This window comes from Ictidomys tridecemlineatus, chromosome 4, assembly GCF_052094955.1.
Source record: "Ictidomys tridecemlineatus isolate mIctTri1 chromosome 4, mIctTri1.hap1, whole genome shotgun sequence".
Classification (NCBI taxonomy): domain Eukaryota; kingdom Metazoa; phylum Chordata; class Mammalia; order Rodentia; family Sciuridae; genus Ictidomys; species Ictidomys tridecemlineatus.
In genome coordinates, this window is record NC_135480.1 from 72,414,962 (window position 1) to 72,431,628 (window position 16,667).

Sequence of the window (16,667 nt, forward strand, 5' to 3'; positions counted from 1 at the left end):
AGCCGCCTCTGCCGTTTATGCAGACTATGGTCACCATTACAAGATGGCGCTGACTCTGCTGTGGTATGTGACAAACAACTCCTTATTTGGGAGAGTTGGCGCATGGTTTTTCAGCACCCTATGAGAAAGTTCCACGTGGCAGCTTCGCATTGGGGCTTGAGATGCTTTATTAAGGCTGGGAGGGGCATCCGAGGGATTAGTAGAAGAAATATCAAGGGCCTGAATAAACTGCTGAAAGAAGATTCCTGAGTTGTGTCTTCCTTGCAGGCAAGGGGTCGCGACAAGTGGTGCCAAAACCCGGGAACCAGAACTTTCAGCAGTCAGGGGTGGTGCACTGGTTAGTCCCAGGTAAGTGGGATCCGCGATCAAAGCGTGGCAGCTCCTCTGTAGATAAAGAGAGAGCGGGGAAAAATAATAAAATAAGACGCTCCTCTGTAAATAAGGAGAGAGTGGGGTTTTGTACTTTCACTTTCTTTATACTGCTTGGAACAGTATGGGTGCTACTTCCTCAAGCCCAATTTTGCTGGCCTTGGACGGGTTACTGCGTTCTAAGGGACTTAAAGTGAAGCGGAGCACATTACAGAGGTTTTTAGAAGAGACTGACTCTGTAGCTCCTTGGTTTGCTTTTTCAGGGAGTCTCACGATTCCCAGTTGGGACAAATTAGGGAAAGATCTGGATTTCGCTTACAAACAAGGAACTTTAAAGGGCGGTACCATTCCGCTTTGGAAATTAGTGAGGGGGTGTATAATGGATGGTAAATGCCAGAAAGCTGTGAACGAGGGTCAGGCCGTTCTTGAGCAATTGCATGAAGAAAAATCGGAGGGGTCACATAGCGAGGTAGCAGAAAGTATTAGGAGTAAGAGTGGTGAACAGACAAGGGAGTCTGAAGTTAAACAGAGGAGAAGGCTCTATCCGGACTTGACTGAGTTAAAAACTCCCAAGGACACAAGTAGCTCGGACAGTTCTGAGGAATTGGACAGGTTATTACAACAATTACGTAAGACTAAGATAAAAAAGAAAAAATGGGAAACAACAGATGTAAAAGCCTGCTGTGAGAAGGGTAATAAATCCAGTTCTGGGGAGGAAGTTGAGAATCTAGAGGAGGAGCCAATACTTGATGCTGCTCCACCCTTCCCCTCGCCTCCAGTAGTTCTGCCCCTGTATGTGGGTGGAGTCCAAGGCTCCGGGAGGACTTTTCATTCTCAAGTTTGGAGAACAGTTAATACAGACATGGGACTAGCATACCCAGTTTTTCAGGACAATAATAGGGGAAGGTACCATGAGCCTTTAGATTTTAAAATAATTAAAACCTTGGCAGAATCCGTCCATACTTATGGCATAGATGCTGCTTTCACCCTTACTCAGGTGGAAGGACTGACTAGATTCTGCATGACCCCCTCAGATTGGGCTGGCTTAGTCTGAGCCTGTGTCTCCCCGGGAAAATATCTAGATTGGAGAGCATTCATGTTAGAGGGTGCAGCAGAACAGGCTGCTCAAAATCACAGCAGCTATAGTGACAGCCGTAGCAGTGTCTGCTGCTGCAGCAGTTACGGCCAGAGTAGCCATGGCCAGCCAGGTGCAAACTGCTGTCACTGTTAATGAAGTTGTTCAACAAACCTCCACCATACTCGAATCTCAAAACAAAATTAATCAACATATTTTGTCAGGGATTTTGACTGCTAACCAAAAAATAGATATACTTCAAGTTCAGCTAAAAAAATTGTCTGACCTGGTACTTTTGGGTTGCATTGACCAACGTGCGCATTTATGTATAACCTCTGTCAGATTTAATGATTCCAGGAATGCTTTCCGCATCATCGGTGACTATTTGGCCGGAAATTGGTCCATGGAAGTGAAAGACATGATCCAGTCTCAACTGACCCAGATAGCTGTCTTGAATAACACCCGTGTTGATCCCGTGACTTTGGGTCAATTCACTAATTGGATATCTTCTGCTTTTTCCTTTTTTAAAAAGTGGGTGGGAGTAGGCATTTTTGGTGCAATGTGTTGCTTCGGTATGTTCCTCTGTTTGTGGTTTCTCTGTCGCCTCAAGGCCCGCAGTGCTCAAGATAAGGCTATGATCATACAAGCTTTTGCTGCTTTAGAAAATGGCAACTCACCTCAAGTCTGGCTTGCGCATCTTAAACAGTAAATCTTTGACATGGTCATTGCACCCCAAGTTATTATAACATTGCACTGGGATTGACATGTCTTTCCTCGTTATTCTTTTAGTGTTGTAAAGCCCTTGCACTCTGCCGGTCTTGCTACCATTGCACGCAGATGGGTTTCCACACTAGTGCCTTTGACATGGTCGTTGCACCCCAAGTTATTCTAACATTGCACTGGGTTCGACATGTCCTTCTTTTGTCTTTCTTCTAGTGCTGGAAAGCCCTTGCACTCTGCAGGTCTTGTTACCATTGCATGCAGAAGGGTTTCCACACTGGTCTTTAGCTATGGCTTTAAAGCCCGTGCCTTTCTCTCAGGGTGTCGCCAACTTAATTGTGGTTGTCCTACAGAGGTAGTCCCAGCTACCCCCTTTTGTTCACCATCGTCACGATACAGGATGCGAGGCAAGGCACTGCACTTGAGTGATCCCGCAGTGGACCGGGACCTCAAGGAGAGCATGTCCTATTGCATGCGGGTTTGACGTGTCCACGCTCCGCCCCACGAAAAAAGGCATCGGCTGATATGGAGTCAGATCTGAGGAAGGGCCCTCCTTAGGACTGAGCCATACTATGCAGCCATTCTGCACAGTGGGATAGGACCTCTACTCTCGCCTGTATTGTTTTAAGAAAACAGAAAGGGGGAACTGTGGTGAGCCGCCTCTGCTGTTTATGCAGACTATGGTCGCCATTACAAGATGGCGCTGACTCTGCTGTGGTATGTGACAAACAACTCCTTATTTGGGAGAGTTGGCGCATGGTTTTTCAGCACCCTATGAGAAAGTTCCACGTGGCAGCTTCGCATTGGGGCTTGAGATGCTTTATTAAGGCTGGGAGGGGCATCCGAGGGATTAGTAGAAGAAATATCAAGGGCCTGAATAAACTGCTGAAAGAAGATTCCTGAGTTGTGTCTTCCTTGCGGGCAAGGGGTCGTGACAGGCTTACAGATGGCCATCTTCTTGTTGTATCTCTACATGGCCATCCTATGCACAGCAACTTGGATATATCTTCTTTTAAGGGCAACAGTCATATTGGATTAGGATCCCACTCCCACACCCTCATTTTAACTTAATAACCTCTTTAAAGGACCCATTTCCAAATACAGTTACATTCAGAGATACTGTGTTGAGGGCTTCAGCATATGAATTAGAGTGGATACAATTGAGTTCATAATACCAACTATGTGTCAGATACTTTATATATGTTCTTAATTTAAATATCAAATAACTATATAATTTTCTTACTACCATGTATATTTAACAAAGAATTTGAAGTTCTAAGATTCAGTAGCTTATCCATTTATTAAGTTAGATAAAGAATAGACTGATTAAATCCAAATCTATGTAATCTTTCTGTTTCAGGAATCTAAGTATTTCATCTATAAGAAAATGTCTTTTTGTAGACACAATTGTATTCTCTTCAGAATGAATCAGTAGAAATTCATGTTTGAAAAGAAAGGCAGGGGATGTGGGGATAAGAAAAATAGTAGAATGAAACAGACATTATTTCTGTATGTATGTATGTGACTCTATGACCAATGTGATTCTACAATATGTACACTCAGAAAAATTAGAAACTATATCCCATCTATGTATGAAACATCAAAGTATATAAATGCATTCTACTGCATGTATAACTAATTAGAACAAATAAAAAGAAAAGAAAGCTTTCTGCATGCTACATGGCTTTATGTGGAGACACACAGTCCACAGAAGCCAAGCTTCATAAGAGACATGAAAATCTCACACTTTAACATGTTGGATGAAATGACACTGCCCAGAAATTAAAAAGATGACTTGATTAAACATTGTCATCTAGGGAGTGACAGAGTTTAATTCAATTCTAGAACAGTTATTTCTCCCTAAACAGACAAGAAGGTAAATTGAGTTTTCATAAGTTCTTACAACTACACATTATTTTATAAAGGGCAAAAAAAGAAGGGGAATTAAATAAAATTTCTGGTGCTAATTAATAGAGAAATACTCAGGTGTGGTGGCACATGCCTGTAATCCCAGCTACTCAGGAGGTCGAGCAGAAGGATTGGAAGTTTGAGGCAAGACAGAGCAACTTAGTGAGACCCTATCTCATAATAAAATAAAAAGGGCTTGGGATGTAGCTCAGTGAGGCTATTTCTCATCAGTATTGGAGTGTGTATCCAACATGTGCAAGGTTCTGGATTCGATCCCCAGCACTGAAAAAAAAAAAGAAAGAAAGAAAGAAAGAAAAGAAAAGAAGAAAGAGAAAGAGAGAGGTAGAGCATGGATGTTTACCATCTTAAAGACAGGCTGAAATAAGTGGGAGCTTTGCTGTTTCAGTTTTTAATTGTTTTGTTTGGTTTTATTTCTTTGGAGGATAATCTGAGTACTACTAACAGCTGAAGAAACAATTAATAGGAAACATTATGAGAGGAGATTTCTGATATCAGCCCAAAACTATGTCATTATCTCACTAAATTTGAGTCCATTTAGGAAGCCATTGATAATCTAAAAAACCTATCAGTTTGTAGGCCACTAAAGCTCAAGGACTAAGCCTTTTATTTATTGATATATTGGGTAAAGTGCCTGGCACATGACAGACTTAAAAATATTTATTGAATAAATGAATTAAAACTAAATTAGTGAATTAAAACTCAATTTAACAAAATTTTGAGTATCTATTATGTATGTGGGAAATATCATGACGTAAAGTAAGACATTTACCTTCTCAGCCTGTTCTTGGCCTGAAAAGACAAATCATTCCTGCTGCTTCCTCTGGGAAGAATCCCCTCTGACTTCCTATCAGTTATTCTCATAGTGCTAACACTATGCTCATCGTACTTCATGTTAATTTTTTTCCTCCTCATAAAAGTTGGAGGTCCTTAACAATGTTACTCTTTCTTTATTTTTTTTTCAACCAGACCTACAACAAGGTCTGAACTCAAATTATGTGTTCATTAAGAGCTCATAGAATTAGTGAATAAAGAAATGAATGAATGAGTGTACACAGATCCTGCCCCTAAAGATTTTATAGTCTCTTCTCAGAGGTAGAATATATTAACACATAAACAACATACCATAGTACTAACCACTTGTCTTCAAAGAAATCTACACAAAGTTCACGACCTCATGGAAAATTATGTAATGTTTCTTAGAGGAAGTGCTATTTGAAATTCATAATCTATACTCAGAGAAAATCTTTTACTATTGAGAATGATGTTAAGTAGGTCAGACCTCTAATTAGCCAGCTAAGGCCAATAATCTGATAGATTATTATATAGATAGGTGTCAAATTTTAAAAAAAGTTTTTAGAGTAGAAATAAGTATTTCCATGAACTCTCTAATATAATACATAATAAAACAAAATATTATATTATCTAAGGTTAACTGTAAGAAAATGAGATTGAGGTAGTAGGACTAAAGAAAAATTCTGAAACCACAGTGGTACCCATGCTGCTAATATATCCATAGTGGGCATCAAAGTTTCTGGCCATGAAGACTGAAATTCATAGTGTTGCCAAGGTCTGATAGAATCAAGACACAAGAACAGTGAGGCTATTTCTCATTCTGTAATCCCTGACTATGACATCTAGCCTGAGTCAGGTTATTGTGGAGGACACTTTTCTACACACATGATAACAAGCAATTATTCATATAGATTAAATTTCCAAAGTATACTAGGTCATGAATAAAAAAAACTAAGCAGTGTAACAAGGAGATTAAGAAGGTCAGACTGACAAAGTAAAAACTTCATTCTGCCATTTGTTAGTTTTGTGACATTGTTACTTATATTATCTGTACCTGTTAACATATGTCTAATAATAGTGTCTACTATTGTGAGGATTAATAAATCAACACACATTTTATAATTTGGATCTTAAATGTACCTCAAAAGCCATGTGTTGAAGGCTTGGTCAATAGTATGTGGCACTATTGGGAGGCAGTAGAACCTTTAGAAGGTGGGGTCTAGTGGAAGTATGTTAGGTAATTGGGTACATGTCCTGGAAGGAGCTATCAGGACTCAGGACCCTTCTTTCTCTCTCTTTTCTTCCCAATTCAAGAAGTGAACATGATTCATTTTCCATGTGTTCCCTACCATGAGTATTGCTTTACCACAGACCCAAAGGCAGCAATGTTAAGGAACGATGAATAGAAATGTCTTGAAACCATGGGCCCAAATAAATTTTTTCTTCATTTACATGTGTATCTCAGGCCTCTTGTTACACTGAGAGAAATCTAACACAATACATAAAACTTTGAACAGTTACATAGAATGTCTTCTTTGGGAAGTATTTCCAGATTCTTTACTTTCTCTATGTGGATTAAAGGCAATTCTCCTATGTTCTCATAACAATGTATTCACATCATAGCAATACCACCATTATTTTAGAATTGTGAGTACATGTGTGATTTAAGTACCCCAAATAAAATTCATTATAAACTCTGGTACATGACACACTCTCATCATTTATCTTTGCATGATCTTTTTTCATTCTTTCCTTTCTCCTTTCTTTTCCCTTTTGTAATATAAGGAATACCACCATTTAAAATAGAAATTAGAAAATCACAATAATTTACATTTATCATTAGAGCTAATCAAAATTTTATCCCCTGAAAACAACTATTCTACTATTCTGAATTGTATGGTGGGTTTTCTTAGCTTTATATATGTATGTGGATAAATGCATGCTTATATATTTTATTTGTGTTTATACATACACACACACACACACACACACACACATACTGGGAACTGAACCCAGGGACACTATACCACTGATCTTCACCTCCAGTCCTTCTTATTTCAAGACAGCAATGACTAAATTGCTGAGGCTGGCCTTAAACTTAGGTTTCCCTTGCCTCAGTCTCTTAAATCACAGGAATTACACAGCACCACACCCACCACGCATATGCATGCATATACACACACATACACATAAGGATATACTTAAATGTATACACAGAAGTATGTATACATATATACATGCTTATTTATAAAATTTTGTTAGATCTATAAATATTATGAGAAAAAGTATATTATTTAGATTTTAATGTCTTTAATTTTATAAAAATCTATCCTGTTTATATAATCTTTTGGAATTTCGCTTTTCACTCAATATTATATTGCTAAAGTTGATTCATATTTTTTCATGTAGCTGTATTTTCAACATTTTAAATACTATAAAATGTTCTTTTGCATGGACATAGCACAACCCATTCTTCTGTAAATGAACATTTAAATAATTTCCAGGCTTTTACTATCATACAAATGCTATGAATTCTTGTCCATTTCTCCTACACAAAATTTGCAAGATACTTCTCTAGTGTCCATACCCAGGACTAGAAATTGCTGGCTCAGAAGATATGAAAATGTACGTTTTTAAGACAATGCCAAACTAATTTGCTATGTCAACTCACGTTTCCACCACAGTATAAGAAATCTTGCTACTACACATTTCTCCATGTGATATTTTTTAAATCCTTTCCCATCTAAATGAATATAAAATTGAATTTCATCCCAGTTTTAATTTGCTTTTGCCTGATTACTAATGAAGTTGAACATTTCCTCATACAGCTATTGGTCACATATGTTTCCTCATCTGTGAAAATCCTAATTGTTTTTCTTTTGGGGTTACTTGGCATTTATTGTTATTTTGTTCATTATGTACTTATGAACAGAAACCTTATGTTGATGATGAGCAATAGTACTGTGAACATCTCACTGTATATATCTTAGTTTTCACTGTCTTAAAATGATTTCATGAACAAAAGTTCTTTTGTTTAAACTCAGATTTACCACTTTTTCCTTATGGTTAACTTTTATGGTATTCTATGAAGTCATTCCCTAACTCCAATGTTAAAGTAATGTTTGAATATACTTTTTACCAAAGCTTTAAAGGCTTGCTTCTGATATTTAAGTCCTTTATTTATCCTAAATTGATTTTGCACTTAGTGGAAGATGAGGATCCAAATTTATTTTTCTATATGTATGGCCAGGTTATTAAATAGCTCCTCATTTTTCATTTATTTATCATACTATGATGTTTATATACCAAAGGTTCACATACATAAGTCTACTTTTAGGTGATTATTTGTACTTGATCAATTTGTTAATACCAGGGACAATATTACACTGTCTTACTTACTGTAACTTTATAATAATTCTTGGTGGCTAGTGGTGGGTCATACATCTTTACTCTTCATTATAAGTATATGTATTTGCATAAAAATTTTCAATCAGGTTTATCAAGCTTAAAAAAAATTCTGTTGAGATTTTTATAAATTCCATTGTTCATACAGGTCACTTTGCAAGAAAAAGACATTTTTATAATATTAAATATTCCTATTCATGAATATGATATTTACTTCTTTAGGTCTTATTGATGCTTCTTAGTAAAGTTCTATTATTTTACATATATTTTCCTACATTTTTTATTGATTTTTTAATTGGATATTTGATTTTGTGATATATAATAAATGTAATCTTTTAGCCTATTTTTTCTGGTTATTTACTATTAATATTTACATAAGAAATTGATTTTTCTTTAATGATTTTATACGCAGCCCCTGATACACTCTACTATTTCTACTAATTTGTTTATAAATTTGGGGGGGATATTAACAGTAGATAGCCATATTATTTATCAAAAATGTTTTTATTTCTTCTTTTCTAATTCTTAGACCTTTAGCTTCTTTTCTTATTTTATAATATTTGCTAGGACCACCCATATATTACTAACTAGAACTAATGACAGTGATCATCCTTATATTTCTTCTAACATTTCTCATTTAGGCACATGTATACACATATGAGGGGCATATAATATGGACTTTATCACATTAAAGACATTATTTTTATGCCTTCAGGTGATTTGACCAGATATAAAATTACAAGTTCCATGTTAATATAGAGAATAAGATTGTCATATCAGATTCACATGACTATAAGATATTATCCAGTATCAAGTTTTGCTAATGATTTCAAGGACACAAGAAATCAAGAGGTACAATTGAATCAGAAATCTGTTGCATCCCACACAGCTCTATAAATCCATTCTCATGCACTGGACATGGTGTCTGAACAGATTAATGGATGAGGTTTCTAACTAAGGCTTGGGAGTTATTTCCCACAGGTTTAGGTTTCCAAAACATCGCTGATATTTTTTGGTTGTTTCTTTTGTTTTTTACAGAAGATAGTTGTAAGCTTACATGACATTTCCTACAGAGTCATATCTCACAAATGCATTCATAATAGATTTGTTTACCATTAGCAATCCTAACCCAGAGACATCTTGAAAAGAACATTCTATATATAAGGATTCTGCTTCTAGAAAATATCAATTATATGTTTATTTATAAGAAGGTCAGTTATCAGCATGTTTATATGGATATTAGACTAGACCACCTGCCTCTGTCCCAGAGAGCATACCCAGAGAGCATGCCACACATATTTCAGCCCCTATAATAGGAATATAAATGTTTTTTTCTTTTTAATTTTTTAATTTTTTTTAGTTGTAGTTAGACATAATACCTTTATTTTATTTATTTATTTTATTTATGTGGTGCTGAGGATCGAACCCAGCGCCTTGCATGTGCCAGGTGAGCGCTCTACCACTGAGCTGCAACCCCAGCCCCAGGCCTCTGTTTTTAACTTCATCTTCAGCTCAAAGTTCTTTTCCTTCTTGGACTAACATTAAACAGAGACGAGTGGGGTGAGAGAAAGGGAGAGAGAAGGGAAACTGTATGGAAATGGAAGGAGACCCTCATTGTTACACAAAATTATTACATATAAGAGTTTGTGAGGAGAAAGGGGAAAAAAAAACAAGGGAGAGAATTAAACAACAGCAGATGGGGTAGAGAGGGAAAATGAGAGGGAAGGGGAGGGGGATAGTAGGGGATAGGAAAGGTAGCAGAATACAACAGTCATTAATATGGTATTATGTAAAAATGTGGATGTGTAACCGATGTGATTCTGCAACTTGTATTTGGGGTAAAAAATGGAAGTTCATAACCCACTTGAATCAAATGTATGGAAGATGATATGTCATGAGCTTTGTAATGTTTTGAACAACCAATTTAAAAAAAAAGTTCTTTTCCTTCAAAACTTCAAAAATGTTAAAGCTTCATCTTCCTACAGTCAGTGTTGCTATTGAAAATCTCATGTTAACTTGATTTTTGTTCCTATGAATGTGATCTGCTTTTTCACTGTGGAATTTTTTATAAAAAACTTTTTGTCTTTTACATTCTTTATTTTTTCTATAATGTGTCTTCTGAGGGTATTCATCTTTTCAGTTTGATAATTCGCACCTGTCTTTCTTAGTCTAGTCACTTTTTGTAATTATTTTTTCAGACCCTACCTTTATTACTTCCTCAAAAATCACCTCAACTTTTTAAATTTTTGAAACTCTTATCATCCCAATGTTAGCATTCAAGTTCTATTTTGCATCTCTTTAAACACATGCACATACGCATACATAAACATAAACACACATACATTTTATATATATGTGCAAATATATGTATAAAACTTATACAATGTGTGTATATATGTTGTACATATAAGTATTTCCTGCTTCTTCCTAGAAAAATTCCTCTAATCCACTTTTTTCAGATGTATTCATTCTGTTATTAACTCTACCTGTTTCATCCATTCCAAATAGTTCATTTATAATGCCAAATAGTTGGCTTTTTATAATTATTTTCTTATCTTATAATTCTAATCTCTTTCCTTTTTTCAATTGAGCTTTTAGGTTGATCTGAAATTATTGTCCTAACACCCATGTAATCTGTATTTGTTACCATTTTTCTTTTGAAGTGGGTATGCTCCTAAATTTTATCATCTTTGTCTATGAGCTTCATTCTTGCTGTGGGTATATAAGCACAGTCCAAGATTAATCAAGTCCCACACCACAGATGTGGGCACCAGAAGTCTGAAGTATAGCTGCCAATTCCCATGGTAACCAGTGGGGCATTGGGTGTCCCAAGGCAAAAGCAGAGGAAAATCAACAGCAGATATCAGACTGCTTTCTTTCCCTGATTTAACCTCTCACACGCTTGCTGGTAACCGTCACTCTACCCTCAACAATTCAAACAAGCCTCCGTTTACCCATAGATCTTTTTTTTTTTTTTCTTACCAGGATGATTAACCATTAAGCAAATTCTTCAGGACGCCCCCCACCCACCACCACCACGCTCTTTTTTTGAGACAGGTGAGCGCTCTACCGTGCTTAGGGTCTCACTAAATAGCTGGGGCTGGCTTCAAACTTGTGATCCTCCTGCCTCAGCCTTCTAAATCACTAGGACTATGGGTATACACCATCATGCCCAGTCAGATTCTTTTATAATTCTTGGATTTCCTTCCAGAGTTGGCTTTGAGGGAGGAAACTAAAAGCCTATGCTAATTTTTCATTTTTCAGGAATAGAATTCTAAACTGTATTTGCTTATTTATTGTGTTTTCCACTATGACTAGTCATTGAGCTTCTTTTATTCAATTGTATATCCCCAGACATAAACAATATCTAACATGTAGTTGATATTCAACAGATAATTTAGGGCTGAATGAATATTTTCTCTCCTTAAAGTTGGGAATATTTTACCAAAATGTTTCTACTATGATCATAAGTTACCAGTAGTCTTGTCTTTTATGGCACTGTATCAATTATTAAGCTGCTCTCTGGCCCTTTGTTTTCTAAATGAAGGGTTCAGCGTGGTGGAGGTCCTTTCAAAACTGAGGCAAGACTTCAGAGTCAAATAGAAGTGTAACAGGCCCAAAACAAGATAAAGAGCTTATTAGCAGAGTTGAGCTGTCTAATAATTTCAGTTACTTGATTTGGGAATCCAGTACCATTTTTTCCAGGAGAAAAATCAAGTTTCCAACCAAGGTCAAATACTGAGTATTGTGAATTACAGATTTTTATAGGAAGAAAGATTAATGTTGAAGACATTTCTGCCTGAGGGAGAGAGAGTCCAGAGAGAACAGGGATTCTAACTCCAGCTCTCCCATAAACCACCTGGCTGACTTTGAATAACTCATTAAATATCCCTAAATATCTTCCTCAGTTATAAAATTTAAAAATTGAGAGGCAGAATGATATGGAAGACAAACTATAATTGAATCTCAGATCTCCCACCTTTTTTCTTCTTTTGTTGTACTAGGGATTGAACCCAGTACCCACCAGAGTCACACCCCAGCCTTTTTTATTTTGAGACTGGGTCTCACTAAGTTTCCCAGGCTGGCCTCAAACTTATGATCCTCCTGCCTTGGCCTCTCAACTTACTGAGATTACAGGCATACGTCAAATCTCCCACTTTCTTACTGTTGTACTTACATCAATATCTTAACCATTTTATAGATTCAGTGTCCTCATCTTGAAAATATTATTGCATTCCTAGAATTTCTATGAAATTTCAGTGAAATAATATACATAAATTTCCTTACATTTGTATCAGATACATACTGAATGTTCCTAAAATGTTAGCACCTTTTCCACTTTCACATATTCTGAAGTGGCTTCCAGCTTCATATTCTTATGTACCTAGATGATTTACTGAAAACTGAATGTATTTCTTATATCCAACATGGATGCCAACAAAAGTATCCCCACACTATTATTTCTTCTGAGAGCTAAGGGTTTCTTTCAGATGTCAACTTTTAGTTATAAATTATTTAGAAGTAATGTAGAGGTAATTTAATGCTTTTGGGTGTTAAATATTCAGTTATCATTGGTTACTAGTGAAAGTTCATACAAGGATAGGAATAGCAAAGTGATGTGCATATATCATTTATATTTTAAGCATCAGCAACTGCGCTAGTGAAATATTCATTCACTATGATATACTAGGGTAGTGTTTATGCAATGGAGCAACGATAGGAAATCAACATCTGTGGTTTTTAAAAAATTGTGTGTGCCAGTGATCTTAGTTGTGAAATGAATGGGCAACCTCAATGGGGTAGGTAATAAAGTTGTGACAACGACCAGAGGAAAGAGATGATAATCATAATCAGATTGCTATTGGTATCCTCATCTTTGGCAGCAAAAATAAATATTAATTTTACTAAAATTAAAAGTGCTTAGATGTCACACTAAATAAAAAGACAGCTTAATATTATATATGCCAATGATGAGGAACAAATGTCTATATGTCAGGAGATCTCTCATGCACTATTTATGTAACAGCTGTCAAATAAAAGACATGGTAAAAATTTGTGCCCAAATTGTAGACTCTCAATGCACCTCACTGATTGTTTCTTTTGCTGAGAAGAAGATTTTTAGTTTGAATCAATGCCATTTATTGATTCTTGATTTTAAGACATTATAAGAATCTTATTAAGGAAAGTGGGGCCTAATATGACATAATGGAAATTTGAGCCTACTTTTTTTTTTTCTATTATGTGTGGGGTCTCTGGATTAATCAATAGGTTCTTGATCCCTTTGAGTTGAGTTTTGTGCATGGTGAGAAATGGGGTTTAATTTCATTTTGTTGCATATGGATTTCCAGTTTTCCCAGCACCATTTGTTGAAGAGGCTGTTTTTTCTCGAATGTATGTTTTTGGTAACTTTGTCTAATATAAGATAACTGTAATTATGTAGGTTTGTCTCTGTGTCCTCTATTCTGTATCATTGGTCTACAAGTTTATTTTGATTCCAATACCATGCCATTTTTGTTACAATAGCTTTGTTTAGTATAGTTTAAGATCTGGTATAGTGATGCCACCTGCTTCACTCTTCTTGCTAAGAATTTCTTTAGCTATTCTGAGTTTCTTATTCTTCCAGATGAATTTCATGACTGCTTTTTCTATTTCTATGAGGAATGTCATTGGGGTTTTGACTGGAATTGCATTAGATCTCTATAGTGCTTTTGATAGTATGTTCATTTTGACTATGTTAATTCTGCCTATCCAAGAATAAGGCAGATCTTTCCATTTTCTAAGGTCTTCTTTAATTTCTTTCTTTAGCATTCTTTAGTTTTTGTAGTAGAGGTCTTTCACCTCTTTCATTAAGTTGATTCCCAAGTATTTTTTTAGTCTATTATAAATGGGGTAGTTTTTCTTGTTTCTCTTTCAGAGGACTTGTCACTGATATACAGAAATATCATTGAGTTATGGGTGTTGATTTTATATTCTGCTGCCTTGCTGAATTCATTTATTAGTTCTAGAAGTTTTCTGGTGGTTTTTTTTTTGGGGGGGGGATCTTTAGGTTTAGAATCATATTGTTGGCAAATAGTGCAAATTTGAATTCTTCTTTTCCTATCCATATCCCTTTAATTTTTTTCATCTGTCTAATTGCTCTGGCTAGTGCAATTAGACAGAAGAACTATGTTAAACAGAAGTGCAAAAAGAAGGCATCCCTGCCTTGTTCCAGTTTTTAGAGGGAGTGCTTTCAATTTTTCTCCCTTAAGAATGATGTTGGCCTGGGGCTTAGCATAGATAGCTTTTATAGTGTTGAAATATGTTCCTATTATCCCTAGATTTTCTAGTGTTTTGAACATGAAGAGGTGCTGTATTTTGTCAAATGCTTTTTCTGCATCTATTGAGATGATCATATGATTCTTATCTTTAAGTCTATTGATGTGATGAACTACATTAACTTATTTCTGTATGTTAAACCAACCTTACATCACTGAGATGAACCCACTTGATCATGGTGAACTATCTTTCAATATGTATTTGTATTCAATTTACCAGAATTTTATTGCAAATTTTTGCATCTATGTTCATTAGAGATATTGGTCTGAAGTTTTCTTTCTTTGATATGTCTTTGCCTGGTTTTGGAATCAGGGTGATATTGGCCTCATAGTATGAATTTGTAAGTGCTCATTCTTTTTATATATCTCAAAATAATTTGAAGATCATTGGTATTAATTCTTCTTTAAATGTCTTGTAAAACTCAGCTGTGTATCCATCTGGTCTGGGGCTTTTCTTGGTTGGTAGGCTTCTGATGGCATCTTCTATTTCATTGCTTGAAATTGATCTGTTTAAATTGTGTATATCATCCTGATTCAATTTGGGCAAGTCATATGACTCTAGAAATTTTTGGATGCCTTTGATATTTTCTATTTTATTGGAGTACAAATTTTCAAAATAATTTCTAATTATCTTCTGTATTTCTGTAGTGTCTGTTGTCATATTTATTTTTTCATCATGGATATTAGTAATTTGAGTTTTCTCTCTCCTCCTCATTAGCATAGCTAAGGGTTTATCAATTTTATCTACTTTTCAAAGAACCAACTTTTTGTTTTGTCAATTTTTTCAATTGTTTCTTTTGTTTCAATTTCATAATTTCAGCTCTGATTTTAATTATTTCCTGAGTTCTACTGCTTTTGGTGCTAATTTGTTCTTCTTTTTCTAAAGCTTTGAGATATAATTTTAGGTCATTTATTTGTTGACTTTTTCTTTTTTTAAGGCATGAACTCCATGCAATGAACTTTCCTCTTAATATTGCCTTCATAGTGCCTCAGAGATTTCGATATGTTGTATCAGTGTTATCATTTACCTCTAAAAATTTTTAAATCTCCTCCTTGATGTCTTTTACAACCCATTATTTATTCAGTAACATATTATTTATTCTCCAGGTGTTGGAGTAGCTTTTTATTTTTATTTTAACATTGATTACACATCAGATAATGTACTAATCTCTAGGATATATCAAGAACTCAAAAATCTTAACACAAAAAAACCCAAATAATCCAATCAATAAATGGGCCAAAAAACTGAACAGATGCTTCTCAGAAGAAGATATACAATCTACCAAAAATATGTGAAAAAAAGTTCAACATCTCTAGCAATTAGAGAAATGCAAATCAAAACTACTCTAAGATTTCATCTCAGGCCAGTCAGAATGGCAGCTGTTAAGAATACAAACAACAATAAGTATTGGAAAGGATGTGGGAAAGAGGCACACTCGTACATTGCTGGTGGAACTGCAAATTGGTGCAGCCAATAGGGAAAGCAGTATGGAGAGTCATTGGAATACTGTGAATGGAACCACCATTTGATCCAGCTATCCTACTCCTTGGTTTGTACCCAAAGGACTTAAAAAGAGCATACCCTAGGGACACAGCCACATCAATGTTTATAGCAGCACAATTTACAACAGCTAAACTATGGAACCAACATAGATGCCTCTCAGTACATGAATGGATAAAGAAAATGCAGTATATATACACAATAGAATATTATTTAGCATTGAAAGAGAATAAAATCATGGCATTTGTGGGTAAATAATGTAGTTGAAGAATATAAAGCTAAGTGAATTTAGCCAATCCCAAAAAAACTAAATGCTGAATGTTTTCTCTAAGGATGCTGGTTCATAATGGGGTTGAGAGTAGGTGAGCATGGGAGGAATGGAGGACCTCTAGATAGGGAAAAGTTAAGGGAGGGTAAGGGAAGGGTCATGGGGGTAGAAAAGACAGTGGAATGAGATGGACATCATTACCCTAAGTATGTGTATGAATACACCAATGGTGTGATTCTACTTGTGTATAACCAGAGATATGAAAAATTGTGCTATATACATGTAATATGAATT

The 16,667-nt window shown here is 35.6% G+C and overlaps 1 protein-coding gene and 1 long non-coding RNA gene across 8 annotated transcripts in view; one reads left to right on the forward strand and one right to left on the reverse strand.

Annotated features, from left to right (window-relative positions):
* Dlg2 (discs large MAGUK scaffold protein 2) overlaps positions 1–16,667 on the reverse strand; it is a 1,969,681-nt gene that overhangs the window by 1,600,171 nt on the left and 352,843 nt on the right. The window lies entirely within an intron of this gene.
* Positions 26–3,060, forward strand: LOC144377150 (uncharacterized). Its single transcript, XR_013437815.1, has 2 exons — positions 26–348; positions 1,787–3,060. It is a non-coding gene; the product is annotated as an uncharacterized LOC144377150 (long non-coding RNA).